The 6,509-nt window shown below is 41.3% G+C and overlaps 1 long non-coding RNA gene across 1 annotated transcript; it reads left to right on the forward strand.

The window, feature by feature from the left end:
• Positions 1–669: 669 nt before the first annotated feature.
• On the forward strand, positions 670–2,382 carry LOC115199124 (uncharacterized). Its single transcript, XR_003879351.1, has 2 exons — positions 670–1,510; positions 1,684–2,382. It is a non-coding gene; the product is annotated as an uncharacterized LOC115199124 (long non-coding RNA).
• Positions 2,383–6,509: the final 4,127 nt, after the last annotated feature.

The following is a 6,509-nucleotide window of genomic DNA, read 5'->3' on the forward strand; positions in this document are numbered from 1 at the left end:
ACAAAGGAATGTGTAGTATTGGGGAAAGTAGTGGAATATGTTAATTGTAGGGGTGCCCATGGAGCTGGGGATCAGAAATGTCCTGTGCTAGAGAGGCAGGTTGAGGTTTCCAGGGTTAGAGTAGTGCAGAAGTTCTGAGGCAGTGAAGAAAGTAGAGGAAGATGGGTTAAGGGGGAGGAGTGTTGAGACTAGTTGAGATATAACAGTACAGAGGGATAGGCCAGTGGTATACGTTTCAGTAAGATTGGATTTTTAGCATATGTAGAAATTGTTATCAACTGTACTGCAGGGATGGAATGGAAGTCGCAGAAAATTGAGGTTGTGGTGGCAGCTGCAGGGAGGTATTTGGGTGTGCGAGACTTGACACCAGAAGAGTTACAGGGTATGTTAAGTGGTGATGTCCCATCCTTTCAGGATGATGGCATGAGGTAGGAATAAATACATTTAATTAGTGGAGTAGGCAGGTGTTAATTTAATTTTATATAACTTTGAAATTAGTGAGTGTAGTGTTCGATGGTAGGGTGTTCATTTAGTACATTTGTATTTTTCAAGAAAAGTATAAGGGAGTTGTACTCCAGTCTAGTAGGTGGCAGTAATTCAACAAATTGGATCCCAACCGCCGTTTAACCTCATAGAAGAAGAGGTTTTTGCTCCAAAGGATCATGGGAACTTTCTTTTCCGAAGATAGCAATGTGCTGTTAACGTTTTACGGCTCATTCCGTTTTGCGATACCACAGCGAGGGGGACTTTGGCATTTTAATCTATTAATTTTTTGACCGTAAGACGCATCATTGTAACGTTAAGTGCATTGACTTTTTATCCTTGAACATTTTATTTGGATTCAGTTGAATTTATCCAGCTGTATAATTGTGAATGATCTAGCTAACTTAGCTAACGGCTAATTCACAGACACGATTTATTTTTTTAACATTTTGTGAAATGTTCTTGGACAGCATGGAAACTAAAGTGGAATTCGAAGTACTGAAACCTTGCGACTCCAGAAGATCTGGTAAACTTTCAAAGTGCAGACTGAGGAAACTTCTCCATTTGAGTTCCAAGAAAGGCCTGAAACGGTGGCGCACCAACCTTGTCAAAGCCACTCTCAAAAAATACATTCGTTGCGAACAGAAGAGGGTGCTCGCTAAACCGGTCAACCAAGAACAACTTTTGACCGACAACGGCGAAGATATGACGTATATGGCGACCGAGAATATTGGCAGAATTACACGACCACTAGGCGCAATGGCGCCAAAGAATACAACACAGTATCTGATGGACATTGTATACGACGACATGCACATCGACACCAGTTCCAACCAGTTCAAGTCGCAACCAGTTTCATTTGTTTCTAGCGCCTCTCTTTCACCCAGGACCGCGTGTGAAAGTTCTCTTGATTTTCAACAGAGGGACTTCGACGAAATGTATCTCCATTTTGGATCATGTTGATCAGGTTTGAACCAGTCTGTGGCAGAGATGACCAATGCATTGACTCTAAACCTCGCAAACCAAGGTGTGCATACGGTTATTGTAAATAAGATGTGTATAAATAAGAGCCTAGTTAATTACTGCCTGATTTTATTTTGTGAACGTTTTTAAATTAAACGTTAAATGTATTTTGAATTTCATTTGACTATGGTCTATTGCGCAATCATGTTACATTTTGGGCTTTCCTTGTCCTCACAGCGACGCACCGGACGCTGCCTGTCGGGGGGCGCTCGCTCGCAGCGTCGCTTCCGGTGAAGTTGAGTCCACCACTAAGGTATCCCAGGTAAACCTGCGTCACCAACAGGTAAACGTGGCAGGTAGTGGAGTCATCCTGTAAGGTTCTATGGTGCAATTTGACTTCATTTGGTTGCATTTCATTGACCTCACTACAGGTTGTCTCATAGTCGAGATGGAGTAATTTGCCTTTGGTCGACATGGTTATATACACAGTACCCAGATGTGTTCACAGCCATCTGCTGTATTTACTCTTGTGCGAGCCTTTTTCAGGTCACTCCGTTCTTCTACATGCCTCCTACCTGACTGCAATCAGCTCGGCTGTTGCCAGATCGATGGACACGTGCGGATGACTGAGGAAGGAAGTAAGGTTTCAAGTCCACCTCACATGTAGTGTTGCACTTCTAATGTATACTTAATGTGTAATACTGACTTGATTAGCGATCATGTTACCAAATGCAAGTTTGGGTAATATTCACTCATTACAGATGTTACCCATAGCAAAGACATTCAATCCATTTTTTGATTACTTAATGTAAACGTTTGTTTAAAAACATGTTGCCAATGACATCTGTGTAAATGTATTGTATGTGTCTGGACATGTTGAGAAATCCTAACTTCCTAGTTAAATGCTCGTGTGAATAAAAGTATGACCTGTTGCCACTTTGTTTCGAATTGTTTTCTGTATTTTGAAGCTCTTTAGTGTCACTCTGCTTTCACATGTTGGTTTTTCAACTAAAGTAACGTGGCCAGAAAAAAATGTATATATTTTTAGGATCTGTCTCAATTTACAGGTTGAGGTAGAATACACATGGTGCAATTTCAAAATTTGGTTGTGCTCAGCAGTTTTCTTGTTGGTCACTCAAATGGCTCATGTCAGTTAACTTTTTGGGGATTAAGTCTAGCCAGCTGTCTAAACATCTAGTAATCACTGTTGGATTACTGACTGCGGGCCCCCATTAATGGTCTTAAGTCACTCACTGCTGTTACTACTGCCAACATCTCCACCCTGTCAATGTTTAGATTTGTGTGAAAATAGCTGTAAACCTATTTTCTCTGCCCAATGGCAAAATTTGTAGAATTGCAGACCTGCGAGCCACTGTGTCCCTCATGAGTTCAGATTTTTTGTTGCCCATTCCTGCTTTATGTAGCGCTGAGGGAATTTGAATGGTGGAAGGTTTAGGTGTCAGTGCTCACCCATGATAAAGATGACTCCATTAGGACAATGACAAGATGGTAACAACCTCTCTCGTATGAGACAACTCCATGTATTTCCTTTCTCAAAGGGGACTAAAACTATTCCCTAATCAAAAACTACTGCTAGCCTACAAATTTAATCTCCCCCTCAAACACATGTGTACTTGCATGCCCTCTGTGTATTACTCTGGTTAGAGATTACAGAAATGGACTCCACCACCATGGGAAGATCTCAATTGCAGTCTCCTCAAATCTATTGAAGGTCAGAGGGGAGGGACCTCTGGCTTTCTCATCCAATGGGTTTTGAGAAGACAAGGGAGGACGAGAGGCGTATGCAATTGAGTTTTCCATATGTCTGGAAGCCTTTTATTATAGGCCTCCTTCAGTTAGGGTTGAAAGCAGACATGCTCTTCCCTTCATGGATGAATGGAAAGCCTTTTGGTGTTGTAGGACAGGTACTTTAAAACAGCCAGTGGGAGTAGGTTGCGCTGGAATCCTTTTCTGCGAATATGGAGTAAGGTTACATTGGATTAGTCAGCATGGTCTCCTAGACTAGACGTAACATAGTCAAGAAATTCCAGGACACTCAAATTAGGTTATGTTTGGTATGGTTACTTAAAGCTATATATAATCGCAAATGTCTAGCAACCCAAACGTGAGTTTGAATCTCACGGACAACTTTTAGCATTTTAGTTAATTAGCAGCTTTTCAACTATACATTTTTAGCTACTTTGCAACTGCTTAGCATGCTAGCTAACCCTTCCCCTAACCATAACTGTTTAACCTAACGCCTAAACTTAACCCCTAGCTGATAGCCACCTAGCTCGAATTTGTAAGATATTCTACAAATTCGTAACATACGAATTGTAATTTGTGACATGTCATACAAAGGGGTATGTACATCCAAATTAATATGAACTGTACCTTACAAAAAGTTACATGTACTAAATGGAGGGTCTTGGATTTATGTACAGAATAATACAAAATGCTCTGTTACCAGGTTAGCCTAGTGTGTGAGAGCTATCAGGGTTTTCTCAGCAGACTCAATCACCTATCATTCTCTGTCTACCTCAAGCCATGAACTGACCCTCCATCTTTGGAGGATGCCGCTTTCAAAGCCTCTGGTTCACCTTTAATGATATTGCTTGAGTGATTTTTTTTTTGCTCTTGAAGTGCTTTGAGATTCTATAAAAAGCATTGTAACATATTGGGCAAGGTCCTTGTACTGCCTACCCTTGTTGGTAACCACTGAGCAGGGGTGCATCCCAGCTCTCCTTTCTCCTGAAGTGTGTTCACTGATTTGAAAGGAAATAACTGGAAACTTGCTCTAGTTTGCCCATACCTCATCCAATCCAATTATTTTGGTTTACCATACAGATGTAGAAACATTCTGATCAAGTTCTGGTAACAGGCTAGTTTAATTTGGCAGTGATTGAATGTTGACAATGACAACCTTAGCAGCAATGCTTTTAAAGTAACTGTCTGTTTTCAGATATCTACATAATATGACCTATAATTACTTACAATATGAGTGAAATTATTTTCCTTACAAAAATGGTAATTAAGTATGTTAAAATACGTTTTTCTGTATTGAAGTAGTGTGGGCGTACTCCAACAACCGCATGGTGTGGGTGGATGCCGGTCGAATCAAGTTCGGAGTTTTTCATCAACATAACAAATGGCGTATATACGGGCATGGAATACATCATCCATCAAAATGCTTACAGGTTCCTCAACAATGCAAGAACAATAAGAAATAATACAAGATAAGAATACAAACATCAAGTAAATGAAATAGAATAGAGGAAGGCACAATTTATAGTCCAATATTTACATGTGTATTGGGGAAGGGGTGGATGGGGAACAAGTGTATAAATACATTGAGCAGTATGGTAAGAGTATAATAAGAGTGGTATCAGCAGACACATCACATTTTAGTGGTCAGTACACATATTTGCAGATGCAACGAAATGCGTGTGTTTCTAGCTCCAACAGTGTGGTAATACTATTATTCATGGAAGTAGATTGGCCAGCTCATCCTCTAGACTGCTCATTGGCCAACTCCTTCTCTAGACCGCTGATTGGCCAGCTCATCCTCAGGAGTATGACCTAATACTCTGAGGAACCACTTTTTACATCCACTAGGTGGAACTGCTTGTCCAATGTCGAGAAGGATGAAGCTGTCGTTTGTCACAGATCTGTCAGCTGTCACCTACCATGAAAATAGCACAGGGTGGAGGGGTGTCGTGGAGGTTTGTTGCATAATTCTTCCCCACGTGTTAATTAAGGGCCACTCTTAGCATACATACATTCAGTCTGTTACAGTGGGTGATTATTTTATCATGCGAGAGAGAGAGTGACAGAACGCAGTGTCTCAATAGGAATAGAAGTAGAGATTTACATGCATGGTCATATAATATAATGGTCGAGTGGTGCGGAGAAAGTGTTTCAGCGGCTGTTCCCCTCATCTTTACAAACACAGTAATTATCTCTACAGTTAACAGCTTGCCCTGTCCTCCACCCCTACTGTGCCCCACTGCTTTTGGCCCAAGCATACTCCCTAAACAGGTGCTCCCTCTCACATGCTCTTCTTCCCGTCCCTCAACATGTTAGGTATCATACCAAAAGTTGTCACAGGGTGTCGCCAAAGCCTTATCAACAGAGTTACAACCGGTCAAGACCGGTCTTGGTTGTTCTCAGGTCAATGTGAGAAGTGACGCAGACACCGACCCGTTGATTATCGACTGTCTGCTTTTAGACGGCGGCGCGTGGCATTTGTCCTAGCGAGGGGCACACACTTGAGTTTTTTCAAACTGACTGTGGTAGGCAGGCAGCGGGCAGGGACCAACGTCTCGGATTACACACAGCTAAGGTGGCAACATCCTCAATGTCTGGCTTGCTGGCTGGGTTGTGGAGTGAGGGACTTGTTTGAAGGAAACTAATAATTTCTTCCTCTTTGGCCGAGTGAGAGTGACACATTGGTTTCACCCTGTGTTTTATAGCAGCTCTACCAATCTACACGATCGCCCTGTGGCCGCCAAGACTAATGGTCAACACTTCAGGGGACAGACAGTCAAGGCTGCCGTTTGTGTGGTTGACAGCAATATCTATCTTCAACACATCTACCCACATGAAAAAATACTATAGTATACTATGGTTAAATACTATAGTATTCACTGTAGTGTTTTTGCAGACTGGAGTATTTACTGTAGTGTTGCAGACATGACTGTAGTACACTGTAGTATTTACAGTTTCCTATAGTATAAATACTGTAGTAAAAACAATTTTGTATACAGCACCAGTCAAAAGATTGGACTCGCCTACTCATTTCTACATTGTAGAATAATAGTGAAGACTTCAAAACTATGAAATAACACATATGGAATCATGTAGTAACCAAAAAAGTGTTAAACAAATCAAAATATATTTTAGATTCTTCAGTAGCCACCCTTTGCCTTGATGACAGCTTTGCACACTCTTGGTATTCTCGCAACCATCTTCATGAGGTAGTCACCTGGAATACATTTGAATTAACAGGTGTGCCTTGTTAAAAGTTAATTTGTAGAACGTCTTTCCTTAATGCGTTTGAGCCA

The sequence above is a fragment of the Salmo trutta genome, chromosome 8 (genome assembly GCF_901001165.1).
Source record: "Salmo trutta chromosome 8, fSalTru1.1, whole genome shotgun sequence".
In the NCBI taxonomy this organism is placed as follows: domain Eukaryota; kingdom Metazoa; phylum Chordata; class Actinopteri; order Salmoniformes; family Salmonidae; genus Salmo; species Salmo trutta.